Source organism: Heterocephalus glaber, unplaced genomic scaffold, assembly GCF_053883595.1.
Source record: "Heterocephalus glaber isolate CG9 unplaced genomic scaffold, H.glaber_assembly_v1.0 deba00001606, whole genome shotgun sequence".
Classification (NCBI taxonomy): Eukaryota; Metazoa; Chordata; class Mammalia; order Rodentia; family Bathyergidae; genus Heterocephalus; species Heterocephalus glaber.
Window position 1 is genome coordinate 5,112,943 of NW_028258377.1, and position 14,309 is coordinate 5,127,251.

The following is a 14,309-nucleotide window of genomic DNA, read 5'->3' on the forward strand; positions in this document are numbered from 1 at the left end:
ACAAAGTGTACCACCTACTGATAATAGATTGAACCTGGCATGTTTATTAGATTTTTTGATATCTCTGTGAGATGTTCCTCTGAGGAAATGAGAGTCTTGTGATGTACCATCAGATAAGATATGTCAGAAAACTGCTTTGTGGCCACTTCTTAAGAGGCTGAGTAATGTGAGAGTACTAGTTCTAGGTTATGACCGTCCTTGGGAGAGTCAGGTTCTAGTTTCTATGACCCACACTGGGGAAGAGAAATTTTTAAATTTATGGCCTTCCTTGGGGAAGAAAGAGGAGCAACAGGAAGAAAGGAAAGAAAGGGTTGGAAAGATCTTGCTTCTGAGGCTCTCCTAATGTCCCTTTACTTCAAAGTATTCAGCACACCAAGGTACTATATTTTGGGGATATCATTTCCTGAGCCCCAACAAAAGCCATACCTACTCTGAATTCTGAACATAGGCACTGCCCCAAAGTAAACTGATTTATTTTTAAAATGCACCACATGTAGTCTACTTTAACATTACACAAAGAAATTGCGTTAACAAAAACTGCTTGAGAGGGCCAGGGATTTAGCTCAGTGACACTGCACCTGCCTCGCAAGCACAAGGTCCGGAGTTTGATCCCTGGTAAAAAAACAAAAACAAAAAACAAACAAACGAACAAAAAAACTAACTGCTTGAGAGGACTTCTTGACCAAAAGTTACTTACTTTACATCACATGTTATTTAGTGTACAGTACATGCAGCTAATAGCCTGAATGTGATTGACATTAAGTGTGGTAAGGTGTGATTATTCATTCAGTCACTCAACAAATATTTATTGCTTTCATGTGTCAGGCAGTACTGTGATTGCCAGGGATATAGTGGTTAGTAAAAATCCATTCCTGCCTTGAAGCTTACCATTGAGTGATAGGAGACAGACATTAAACAAATAGACAGGTAAAATATATGTGGGCTGTGCGGGAACATAGATTAGGGTAAAAGGAAGAGCAACAAGTAGAGTAAGGGGGAGGAGTCCCCATGCTGTATGTACCTGGTCCAGGGGAGAGCCTGGCTGAGAAAATGAGGCCTGAGGAAGGACCTACAGAAGATGAGGGATTGAGGCCATGGAACATCTTTGAATGAAGAGCCCAAGGTGAGCTTGTGCAGAAACTCGGAGGGCTGAGTGGAGCAGGTGAGTAGAGAAGAGCAGATGATGAAATCAGAAAGTTGCAGGAAAAGCCAGGTGAGGTGGACTCTAGATTTTATTCCAAGGGAAGTGGGGGAAAATACTTTTGGATGGTTTGGAGCAGAGGAGTGACATGATTTTTACAAGCTAGTTAAAGAGTCATGTTGGCTCCTATGTGGGACTAGCTTGTAAGGAAGCAAGTTCAGACACAGGGACACCACTTATGAAGCTATTAGAAAGTTTCAGATGAAAGTGATAATGGCTTAGACCAGTATGATAATGGTTAAAAGGGGAAGCGATCAGATTCTAGATCTATTTTGATGATAGACCAACAGGTCTTAAATTGGATGTGATGAATGAGAAAGAAGCAGCCAAAGATGATTCAAAATTGTTAGGCCTGAGCAGCCAGAAGGATGACGTTCTGTGATCGGCATGAGCAATGTTAGTAAGTGAAGTATGGTCATATCTCCAGTCACCTTCAACCAAGAATTCTCCAACAGACCCGAGAGCATGGCCCAAGGTGAGTGAGTCAACACCACCAGTGAGGTTCCTGGGGCCTGTCCATGGTGTGCTTGGTAAGAAAAACAGCTAGCCAGCTTACCAAAAAAGGAAACCTAAGAAAGTAATATATTGTCTAATGAATTAAGAAAAAAGGAGAAATTCCCTAAAGTAGGGGTATCTATTTAAAAAAAATAGTCAAACATCAGACTGTAATAATTCCAAAATCCATGGCTGCAACTTGTTCAGAGTAGAGAATAGACAGGAACAGAATAGTGAGGAGGAGGCAAGGGTTGGGGACTTTTAAAAGTTGGCTTCAGTAGAAGAAAACCCTTTAAAAAGCTATTTGGAAAAAGGAAATGACTCAATTGCTCTGAGGCATGGAAAGAAAGGGGGAGGAACTGTGAGAAAATCAACATGTATATTTTGCTTCGTCTTAATAATACAGCCCATGGCACAAAGTTTCCTAAGAAAACAAGTGTGCAGGCTTTCATTTCATATGTTAAAATGTAACATTCTAATTTCTAGTAACAAATACCTCGTTATGAACAAAAGTATATTTAAGAGGTTTTACAAAGAAATTGACATCAGTTGTTCCCCTCCTCTGGCATTCAATGAAGTACGAATAAGATGCTGGTAACCAGTCACTGGATCACCTGAAACTTGGAATGTACTGAATTATATATTATTTATTTTGAAATGTAATACTTAAACTCCTTTCAGCCTGAAAATTGTATCTGAAAACACTCTTAAATTTAGCTAGTCAACCATTGTCAGTGTTTTATAGCACGAATAAGTTGAAACTTGTCCCAGGAACAAAATCCAAAGTCGGGGTAAGACTTTAGGAAGCCATCCTTATATTCTGTAATTACTGGGAAGTTTTCAGAGGAAAATTTTTTTCCAGAGGAAAATTTTGTATTCAATGATATTATTTTTAATATTTCATTTAAAAATTCTTTCCACTGATAGCAGTAGACTTTCCTTATATAATCTAAAAAGCAGAATTGAAACAAACTGAAATGTAACTTCATGTATGAGCACATCCCAAAGCATTCTTTCTTCTAGCGGGGTCTTCTACTACCTAGAAGCAAATGCTTTCAAAGCAGTTTTCAAAAACAAGAGTATTTTAGGCGGGGGATTTAACTCAGTGGTTTTGCTGCCTGCTTCGCAAGCACAAGGACCCAAGTACAATCCCCAGTACCAAAAGAAACAAAAAACAAAAAACAAAAAAAAAAACAAGCATATTTTAATTTTCATCATTCTTTTGGCCAAATAGCAAATTCCAAAGTGATGTTTAATCAACTGACTTATCTGGTATGAAAAGAATAAATTACATTTAGATAACTGCATTTTAAACAAACTCACATCCAAGTAGATACTTCTAAATCCAAATATTAGTAGGAGAGCAATTAAAAGGTTAGGTTGGAACAGAAAGATGAAAATATGGCCAAAGACAGTCTTTGCTCTGTGTTATATAACTAACAACTTCAACTAAATATAAAGAGCTTTTGTGGGGGCAGAAAAAAATATGAGTTCTGGTTTACTTACCATGTATGGTTCATTCATTACCTTATTTCTAATCTACCATTCTCTTAATATCCCAAACAATAAATTGATAAAGTTGATATCAGGCATGAATGCAGCCAAAGCACCACTGCGGTACAGTGAGATGCTTGTTGCACGCAGGGGGAGGCAGTGCCCCCAAAGCTATTCAGAGGGGCAGACAGTAAATCACTGTTAGTAGCTCCAGCCTGCTGGTAGAGCTGCGCCTCAGAAAGGCTCTTGCGTGGCTCCCAGTGGATTCAAATTGCAGCTTTATCTTCTTCCGTGGGACTCTTAGTGTTATATTTATATTCTTATTACACCTTATTTTCAAGGATCTTGCTTTTGTAATTGCTGTATTCACTCATCACTTGCATCTGTCTCTCTCTCTCTCTCTTTTTTTCCTCCTTCAAAAGGCAAATTAGACATTTGAAAGTGAAAGTTCTATGCTGGAAGAAGGCCTAGATTTTATCCACAGTTAGAACAGGAGTCACAAGAAGGGTACAGTATCTTTCTAGTGTTCTTTTTCCTTTCCTTTTAAAAATATTACTATTCCAGCCAACCACCTATTTCTTACCCTACTGAACCCTTGAAAGAGAATTCACTGCTTTCATTAACTCAGAGATAAGAGCAAAATGAAAGAGACACAGTCCCAGGACTTAAGGAGATTCTAATCTAATAGGAAAGAGAAACCTTTAACGAATAATTGCATCAGATATTGACTCGAGCTGCAACATATGATGTGTGCTATAAAGCACATTTACAGGATCCTTTGAAAATATATAATGGGGGTATGACCCACTGGAGTTTTGGGAAAGTCTTTCTTGAGGCAGAGACTGTGAGGCTGACATTTGAAGAATGAACAGGAGTTACCCGTAGAAGCGGGCACAGGGGAAATTGCACGCTGAAGCACATGGGCAGACCTATGGTTATAATGAGGAACATGGAACTCTCTAAGAACTGAAAACATCAATGATACTGTAAGAAGGGGAAGCAGTGCAGGGAGCACAGCAGAGAGAAGAAACCAGAGAAGTAAGCAAGAAACAATTTGCGCCCAGCCTTGAAAGCCAGACTAAGGTGTGGAGATGCCAAGGGAGGCTTCTGAAGTATTTTATGCAGGGGATTGATACATTCAGACATGCATTTTTCAAAGATCACATGAGTGAACAGGATATTATTTATGTTACTTTGGGGGAAACCAACCCAAATCAATGCTATATATTGACTCAGACGCATACATGCAAAGTGTAGAAAGTGAACTGTAAAGATGCACAGACAATGCCGTATAGTGTTACCTATGAAAAAAGGAGTATGTGAGGGGGAAAACAAGTGCTGGCTCTAAGGAAATTCACCTTTTTTATGATGTTTTATTTCCTAAAACAAATACAAGAAGCAAATGGCACAAAATGTTAATAGCTGTTAGTTCTGAGCAGTGCAAATTGGGATGTTGCTATATTATTTTTTCAAAATTCGTATCTTTCAAGCTTCTCCAAAGAGAAACAAAATTAAAAGAAGAAGAAAGAAAGGAAGAAAGAGAGAGAAATGGTAGGAGAACCAGGAGAGAGTGGTGTGTCAAAAAAGAGCAGAGAATACTTCCCAAGGGAAAGAATGGTCATGGTCATTGTTGCTGAGAATTCAAATAAAATGAAAACAACTTCCTCCTCCTTCTCCTTTTCCACTTCCCCTTCCCCTTCCCTTCTCCTTCTCCTTCTCCTTCTTCCTGTTCTCCTCCTCCTCCCTCTCCTCCTCCTCCTTCTTTTTCAGTACTGAGGACTGAACCAAAAGCCCCATTTTGTCTTCTACTTTGAGACAGTGTCTCACTAAGTCACCCAAGCTGGGCTTGAACTTGCAATCTTCCTGCTTCGGCCTTCCAGCATGTTAGGAGAGTCCTGTTTCGGAAATGAGAGTGACTGGAGCTTGTCCACATGGTGACAGGAGATGGGGGAGATGGGCTGGAAGTCAAGCACAGACTTCCTGAGAATGTGTCGATGGGACGGCACTCACACCGGAGCAGGAGCGCTGCCTTCAGGGATAAGAAGTGAATATGGGGCAAAAATTGCTCCCATCTTGTGAACTGTGTTTTTCAGGGAAGAGGGAGGTGCTGAGGGCAAAACATCTGGATAGGGTGAGATATCTGGCTAAGGGGAGAAAGAGACTGAGATGAAGGAAGAGGAGACTGAGGGAAAGATAATGGTAAGGATACAGGTGAGGTCGGGAGTTCAACGTGCCTATACGTTTTCCTAGCAGGCTTCAGCCCTCCAGTGCTAGAGCAGAGGAGGCTGATGCTAATATAATATAGAACTGGCTTTTGGTCAGATGGCCGTTCACCAGGAGATAAAGAAGAAAAAGGACTTGACATTTCTCCCAAGAAAGTGCGATTGTGCTAGATGGAGGGGCTAAGGAGGCAGTGGATGGGTAGCAGTGTCTGGAGGTCATCTAGACCAGCAGTGAGGGCGGGGGTGTGAGCAGAAGGGTGGAAGGCGTGGAACTGTGATCAGAGAGGCGGGACTCAGAATTAGTGCGTCAGACCTGGAATCTTTCTGATGATAAAGCCTAGGATGAAGTTCAGACTGAGTAGCAGAGGGGGAAGAGAAGACTGTGCAGATGAGAGAGACAAGCAACTGAGACAGCAGAGGATACTGACACTGCTGGAACTGGAACGACAACAGGAGGCGAGACAGGTAGGACAGTAAGCCTGGCTCTAAGTCTTATGTGGTCTGTGGACCATAGCCTGGAGGTAGTTGTAGAACACAGCCACCAAAGGCTGGACCGTTTTGAAAGGAGAAGAAATGGCCTGAAGTCAGCATAGACCCAAGGAGGACATGGACCTTACCTCTCAACACCAGGGTGAAAGGGCGAGGGAGAAGCAACAGCCCCACTCCAGGATTCACGGGACAGTGAGTCTCCCCTGGCTGAAGTCAGAATCTCCTAGGGAGCTTCCAAAACTCCCGTGCCCAGGTCACACCTAGTGAGGGGACCTCTGGAGCCTGACAATTCTGACATTTAAAAGGTCCTTTGGTATTTCTAACACACAAATGGTTTTGAAACCACTGGTTTAAAGTAAGAGTAAACTTTGGAGAAGGGACCAAGGATACAGAGAGTGTGCTTCTTGGTGATGAACGATAACAGCCCAGGTCTACAGTAAGCCGGGCACAGAGTTCTCCCCGTTCACCACTCCTTTTTGTCTTAGCACGGAGGAGGTCTCTTGAGGGATCCTAGGTGAGTTCCCCTCTTTTTATTTTAACCTTCCTCCTCACCCTTCCCAGGTGATGTGAGGGAAGCGGATGCTGTCATGGGAGCATTTATCGAGGGAGTTGTTATGGGTAGCTCCCTGCCCTGCCCTGGGTTATTGACACAAGGCGAGCCACTTTTTCCATTGTGTCTCCACCTGACCCCTATAAAAAGTGACATTAGGATTGATGTGGAGGGTGAGGAGGTGGACAGTGATGCTAGTTAACATCTACTGAGCAGTGAGTGCCCTAGAGTCATTCTCCATTCACACACCCCAGCGATCCGCACGACCCTCGGGCAGGGAGTATGATAGGAATCCCGCTGACAGATGTGTGCCCTGAAGGATAAGCGGCTTGCCCTGCCCACGATCACCGATCGCGAGCTAGTTAGTTACATATAACCCAGTCTCCGGAGACCAAAGCCTTAATCACTGCACTGCAGTAACTGCAGATCGGCTCACTTTTCTCCTAGTTGTGGCAATCTGTGGTTCTCTCTCATTGGCTCCTTCCGCCTCAGACCTCAAAGGCTTTAGGGGGCAGCACGGGGGAGGGACGAGACCATGGGGAGTTCTGGGAGCCTCCCTGCGCTGGCTCTTCCTCCTTGCTCCCGGCTTCTCCGGGGAAGTAGAAATGTGCTGCTACATGGCCAGGACGACGGGCGGCCGACTGGACGGTGGGAGTTTCAGATCTAATCCTTCCAGGAAGATTCTGGGTGGTATTGCATGGCAGTGCAAAAGTAAACTCGAATTCCTCCCCTCTCGTATTCTACAGTTTTAAATTATGTAAATTTAATCTCTGCCTCTTGGCTCAGTGTTACTACAAATTAAATATGCAAGTATTAATATTGAAAATAATTTCCCTTTAAACAATATCCTGAAACTCGATGTGGGGCATTTTCAATATATCCATAAAGCAAACAAGACAACTTAATTGTTTGTTTCTCCAAGGGAAGGAGCTAAACCCGGAATTAATTTGGTTCGTCTAAGAAACAATTCGTTTGCTCTGCCTAATTCTGCCAATTGAAGAACTTTTCCCGGACACAGCATGTTAATCAGCGGGGGAGCGAATAAGGCTGGGTCTCAGGCGCGGGACCTAACGGGACCAGCGTGGGGAGGCGGCCAGCACCGGCTCCGCGGCACCGGCCCACGTCTGGGTGTTTGCAGCGCAGCTGAAAACCGAGGGCTCCACGGGCCAGACCGCGCAGTGCAGCGAAGTGGCCGCCTCCACCCGCCCCGCCCCGCCCCGCCCCGCCCCGCCCCGCCCCGCCCCGCCCCGCCCCGCCCCGCCCCGCCCCGCCCCGCCCCGCCGGAGCCGCCCGAGCCCGGGCTGCGCGCGCACCTAGGACCGCGCCCCCGGCGCCCCCGCGTCCCGCTGGCCTTCGAGGGGAGGGGGGGAGAGCGGTCCCTGCTGGCGGTAGGGGAGAACAGCAGAGGAGCTGACATCGCCTTTACCATTCGTCCACCTTTTCCAAGTGGTTTGTGGAATAAAAGGGGACGGTGGTGGTTTGTCACTCGTGCATTTATTTATTCTTTGTGAGCACTCTTAAGCAGATGCCTGTTCATACAGGAACAGAAAAAGGGAAAGTGGTCTCGTTAGTGGCGTTAGCCCCCATTAGGGAGCAGGTAGTTTCTAACACGAGGCCACTCAGCCTCAGTGGACTTGAATCCCCAATTCCCCAACTTGATTTCCTCCGTCGACCTCTGGACTAGGAAAGATTGCTCCGACAACTGCTGGGGAGCCTGGTGTGACTTTCTTCAAAGGCTATGGCCACGGCCCGAGCCATCTGCGCAGCCCACTGGGGAGCAGCAGCCGGGGGCGCGCAGTTGCTAGGGGGCGCACGGCGGCCGGGGGAGGGGCGCGCGGTCCCACCAGTTGGCACGGCCCCCGAGGTCGCCAGACTTTTCGGCTATTGTAAGTCCGGGCGGCGGAGGAAGGCTGTGCCTGCCACTCAGCATGTGATCATAACAATAGAGCCTTCCAAGGAGTTGCGATTTTTCTCTTTCACGAAGCTCTTGGGTTCTCGGCATTGTTCGCGTCTTATTTCTAAAGTTTACGCATTTCTAACAGCAGTCGCGTTGTGGACTTTAAAACTAAGGAGTTTACAAAACAGATTGTCGTTGATAACCCCATTCTCTGTGCTGCAGTTAACATGCTTTACTAACGTGTGTATGCGCGAGACTAATAGCCATGTTCTCCTCTTCCGAGTGTATTTTTAACCGCACCGGCTTCTATCTATTGAGGTGCGTGGAGCGTCCATCATTTCTAGATCCACCTCTTGATACAGTAATCAGAATCAGAAAGGCTCGCCGTTCACTTACCCGCCTCCTTTAGAACTTTTCCATTTAAGAAAATCGATGACCAAATCCTTTCTTGTAACTCGCTCCTGCACTACGTCTATTTTTATTTATTTTTCTGATCTGGCAGGGCTCGACAGTGCTGTCCGGGATCTTCTTCCCCTAGCTGGGGCAGGGTGGGGGTGGCGAGATGGGAGCTGGGCTGCTCTGGGAGTCGCCACCTGGACCTCCGCCCAGCGCTCCGCGGCCAGGAATGGTGCTGGGAGCTAGCGGCGCTGCCAGAGCCCCTAGAACTCCACCTGCAGCGCCTAGGTTCTCTCTCTCTCAGCCTCGTTCGCATTCGCGCGCGTGCGCGCGCGCGCTCACACACACACACACACACACACACACACACACACACACACACACACACACTCCACAGCTTTCCTCTGGGTCGGAGGAGACGCCAGCCAAAGGAGGCGGGGTTGCAGGAGGAGAGTCAGCCGCGCGCAATCCAGTCCGGGACTTGGCTCCGCCCCGGAGCGTCGGCCTCTCCGTTGACAGAGGAGTAGTGAGCTGCTCGGGTGAGGCTGCAGCCAACTCCGCTCCCCGCGCACTCGCTGCCCAAGCGCTCGGGACGCGACAGCAGCGCTTCTCCGCGGCGCCCACTGCCCATGATGCCCGCCTAGGAGCGCGCGGCCGTGGCCAGCACCGCCACGCCCGGAGCCCCGCGCCGCTGGCTGCAGACCGGGCCAGAGCCGCGCCCCCACCCCCACCCGCCCCCCGCCCCGAAATGACTTGTTAATCGGCGTGGACACACTGAGGGGACTCGCTGGAGCGGAATCCAAGTGGAATTGGGATTTGGAGAAGAGTTTCTTGAACATTTACCCTCCTCAGTGTGGGTGTTTCTTCTTCCTCTTTTTCTTTTTGGCTTCTTTTTTTCCCTCTTCCCTTCACCGTTTGTCATCGGAGATGAACGCAGCTCGCTTGCATCCCAGAAAGTAGACGACGCGACTGTTGCCCCCAAAGAGACTAGCACACATGTAGGAATGACAAAGGCTTGCAAAGCAGAGAGCGCAGCTCGAGGCCCGGAGAAATCTCCTCGATAATGGATTACTAAATGGGATACACTCCGTACCCGTCTGTTCGAAACCCGGCTGCCTGCCCGTCGATGCACCGAAAAGGTACGGCCCGGGCGTCCCCGTGCGCCCACATCCTGAGCCGCTGGGCTCCCTCCCGCCCGAGGGTCCTAGGCTGAGACCACCTCCCGCGCTCGCTGTGGGCTTTGTAGTGCCTGCGTTTTATTTTGTCTCATATTTCTGCCCCCCGAGCGATGCCCAGTCCTGGGGGAGCAGTCCTGAACCTGCCTGCCGCTCCTCTACGCCGTGCGCCCCAGAGATAGCCAGTTCCGCGGTGCGACCTTCCCCACCCGCCTCTCGTACACGCCCGGCGCCGCCCCGGACCGACACGAAGAGGAAGGCTGCCCTGCCCAGGCCGTGTGCGGGTCCGAGGCTAGTCCTCACTCTCTGGCCAGCAGGGAGCAGAGTGGGTCCGGGAGGGTGGGATTCTTTGAGCGCTCCCTTCTGGTGTGGACCGCCAGGAAGGGGTTCTGCCCTAAAGGACTAGAGGCTAGGTAGAACCCCGCTGTTTTCCTCCAGCCGTAGGTTTGGGTTCTGGGATGGAGGAAAGGCTCCCACGGAGACCATGGGGAGGAGAAGAGAATCTTTTGTTGTCGGGGCTGGGCCCCCTGGAGTGCGGGAAACTTGTAATGGCCCTGGCACCCGCGCCTGCCTCTTGGTGAGATCCCTGCTCCAGTGGCTACTGGCACCAGAGGTTCCGGGCTTTGTTTGCTCGAATGAGCACCCAGGGCGGCCACTCGGTATCTCGCAGTGCCCTGGCTCTCAATCCAGTCCCCACCTCAGCTCTCAGCCGAGTGGCAGGTTCCCTGTCCGCTGCGTCCCGCTCAAGCCCCGAGTCCTCCCCTTTGGGGCTGGTGCCTGATGCACCTCCTCCAAGCTTTGTATGTCCCTCTTTGGAGAGGGGGGTCCCGGGGGGAAGGGTGGGGAGACCTGACGTGAGATAGCTCCGGGCTTGCCACTCACACGGAGACGCTTCCCCAGCCCCAAGTTGAGGATGTCCGGCTCCTCCACACACCCCTGAGCTGCCTCTCTGGCGGCGGCGGGGCGCCGGGGAGCAAGCTGGGCAATGCCCACCCTGCCTGACCCTGACGCGGAGCGTCTCTGCTCTTGGTTCTCCACTGTGGGAGACCTTGCAGGCAGGATCCTGACACCCCCTACCCCCTGGAGCTGCACACAGCGAGCCATGGAGCTATCCCGGACTTCAGGGTGCCGGGAAAGGAACCCGACCCCCACATTTTTCCGCTCCGTCCGGCCCCTGCTCCTGGCGCCTCCTCCCCTTACAGCGTGGGTTTCTGAGCCAGGCTGTTTTGGAAAGTTTCTCCGAGGGCGGCGGGCACGACAGGATTGGAGCTCAGCGTGCTCAGTCTGCGGGAAACCGGACCGGAGTGGATTGTGCGGACAGCCGGGATGTAGCCGGGAGCCGGTCAGGCCCGCTGGAGAGGAGCCTCCTGGCCCCGCGCTACCTGCTGGACCAGTCTCTCAAGCAGTGGGGGAAGGGTTAATGGGATGAGTATAGGGCAGATCTCGGGATGCTGGTGTGACATGGTGACACGGGCCGGTGCGAGAATGCAAGGGACCCAGGCCCGGGTTTCGCTGGCTTGCAGCTGTCCAGCTGCCAGTGTCGCATTCTGAGCCTCCTGCGCCCGTGTGCGTTGTTCCTGAGGGGATGTCCAGGGAGGAGGAGAACGGAGCCAGGTGCGCGGGAGCCAGTGAGGGACGCGAGACCAAAGGTGCTGCCTTCTTACCGGGACCAGCCATTTCAGGGGCAGCCTCCAGCCTGTGTGGCCCCGGGCAGCCCAGGGGCTGTTGCGCACCGGGTCTCCTCTGGGAGTGCGATGGCCAAGTACTGCCACAGAGGGGGCGCTCCGTGTTTACCCTTCCTAGAAATCGACTTGCTACTCAGGAAAGGTTTAACACTTGAGGCGCTTGAGGACAGACCCAGAAGCACGCTCTCACACTTACATGCGCAACTTTCTCTGCTTCAAGTCTGAAAAGCCATTTAACCTAGGTGCTGTATGTGCAGGCAGGTCCCCGAAAAGCTGTTTAATGTTCCCTAGCACTGGCTTTCAAGTCTTTCTTGGTAGGAAGATCCAGTTCCTATGCCTTGCTTTTCTTTAACCCTGATAGTTGTCGGTCTTTTTTCCCCTGGTGGACATACATTTTGGGCATGAGGTCAACCGTCTGGTACTGTGAAGAGCAGGGGAAAATTAGTGGTTCAGAATACATTAATCTTTTTGCTTTCCCCCAGAGATAAAGACACTTGTGTTCAATTCTGAATGAAAATATTCTACATTTTTTTTTACGCCTTACCCAGATAGCTAGCAGAGGTCAAGATTTGGAAGCCTTTTGTATAGTTTTTTAAAAATTTTGTGTTTAGTCATTTACGGTAAGCTTTGATTAAACTACTGCAGGCACCAAAATTAATTATTAACCTAACCTTAAATATAGTGGCAGAACTGTGTCTCTACCTATTAACCTGAGCTATCTGTTAAAAAGTAATTGGTCTACCCCTACTTGTTTATATGGTAATTTATTTGAATCTTGAGTAAGCCCTACTCCATTTGTACTTTGGTTTTAGACATTTTTGAATCAGGCATTTTCCAAACCACTCTTAAGTCAAAGAAGAATGAACAGCAGATTTAACATCTTAATTTTGTTTTATGAATTTTTTGTCATGATGTGAAGAGGCATTCTATTTTCTTATTTGAAGTTTAAGGGTGGCAATCTTCCCAGTGTGTTATGTTTTGCAGCTATTCCGCTTTAAAAATGTGCCACGTTCTCAATACTATCTACAGTCTACATGTGTAAATGTTAAGCAGATACCCCAACTCACCATCTCAGGAGTCCTCTGTACTGAGTGGACAAAAACTCTAAGTTAAAATAGGGTAAAAATGAATAAGACCTGGCAAAGAGCACTCAGGTAAACATTGCTTGAATAAATAAATGAATGAATGAAATAGTCACACCTTGTTCACATTTCTCCACTTAGCGCATACTTTTTTATTTTTCCTATGTGAAAAATGTCTATACCTTCAATTAAGTGATTATCACAATGTGGTAAATAAGTCAAGTTCTTTCAAAGTTCAATGATTTTCTAACTTAATAGAAAAGTATTGTTAGAAAAAGCATTGTAGGGCCGGGGATTTAGCTCTGTGGTTTCACTACCTGCTGCGCAAGCACAAGGGCCCAAGTTCGATCCCTGGTACCAAAAAAAAAAGAAAAGAAAAGAAAAAGCATTGTAAAAAACAGCATTTGTGTGCTGAGTAAGCTAACAGTAAACTAGTGAAGTTGCATATATTGAATCAGGATAGCAAGGATTAGGAAGACTTATCTTTGTTGAATAAAAACATCTAAATTAAGAACATGTATTAAATTTAAAGTAAATATTCATGCTTTAAAAGTAAATGGTTTTGTATTTCCATATGAAATGAAAGGAAATGCTGTTTTGAACAAAGGGGTAAGTCAGATTGTTTACTATGTATACAGGGACTTGGCTTTTTCACAGCAGGATAAAATAGTGATGGTGACACTGAAAGTTTTTTTAGAACTAGGTTGCCAAGAACTGATATGTTCTTCCATCTTATTATTTGCAGAAAGGAATCACAGAACAAGCCAAACTAATTGCAAATGTGTTAATTAGGCATCTGCCACTTGCTTCCATGTAAAGCCATCTTTATTGCCCCCCGCCCCTTTAGGGTTAGACAATTTATTGTCCTACTCCTGGAAAGGGTGTTTCTTAACATATTTACGTGAGAGTCCTGTGTTATGGCACTACATTGATGTGTGCCATGTAAGGTGATGCCTTGAAGCATTTGGCCAAGTGTTCTCATCTAGGTGACCCTACTCTCTTGGGGTGCCCTGGAGCCAGGTTGTCTTTGAGATATTTCTATTTCACAGTGAAGGCTTTTTCCATCTGCCTTAAAATGTGCTGCAAGAGCAACTGAGCTATTCTCTGCTGGCAACCACATGGTTGCCACTTGGGGATATGGTAAGGTAGGGAAGGGAGGCATTTAATCCCTTTGAAATGGGCAAATAAGATGTCATACCCACAAACCTCAAGGGGAGAAGGGAGTTCAGGACTACTTAGCAAGGGACTATTATAGTATAGTATATACACAAAGGTTTCTTGCTTTGTGAAAGAGATGAGCACTTGCAAGACTTTATTAGAATAATTCTAATTACAATAGTGTAGAGTGTCATATTCAACTATCTACAGTATTTTGGACCTGGCAGATAGCCAGTGCTTCCTGGGTAGATAGTGCTCTTCAATATAAAAGGCCGCTGAAACTTAATATCTTCAGAAAACCAACCTCTAGCTCCTCCTCTCTGAAGTTTGCTTTTCTTATAATCTCCATCATGATACTTCCATTATTTGAGTTACGGGAAGTCCTCTCTGCACTGCTGTGGGCTGCACCTTCAGAGTACCTGCAGACTTCACCCAAATCTCGCACCTCAGTGGCCCACGCATTAG

At 47.6% G+C, this 14,309-nt stretch overlaps 1 protein-coding gene across 4 annotated transcripts in view; it reads left to right on the plus strand.

The window, feature by feature from the left end:
• The first annotated feature begins 5,778 nt into the window (after nucleotides 1-5,778).
• The window catches only part of Sema6a (semaphorin 6A), a 128,169-nt gene continuing 119,638 nt past the window's right edge, over nucleotides 5,779-14,309 (plus strand). For 2 of the 4 annotated variants that reach the window (XM_004836164.3, XM_004836165.3), the window contains exon 1: nucleotides 9,262-9,883. The gene's annotated coding sequence lies outside the window, so the exon portion shown is untranslated. Of the gene's footprint in view, nucleotides 5,878-9,261; nucleotides 9,884-14,309 lie in introns of those variants that run through there. The other 2 variants (XM_087194683.1, XM_004836163.3) reach the window with 2 other exon arrangements.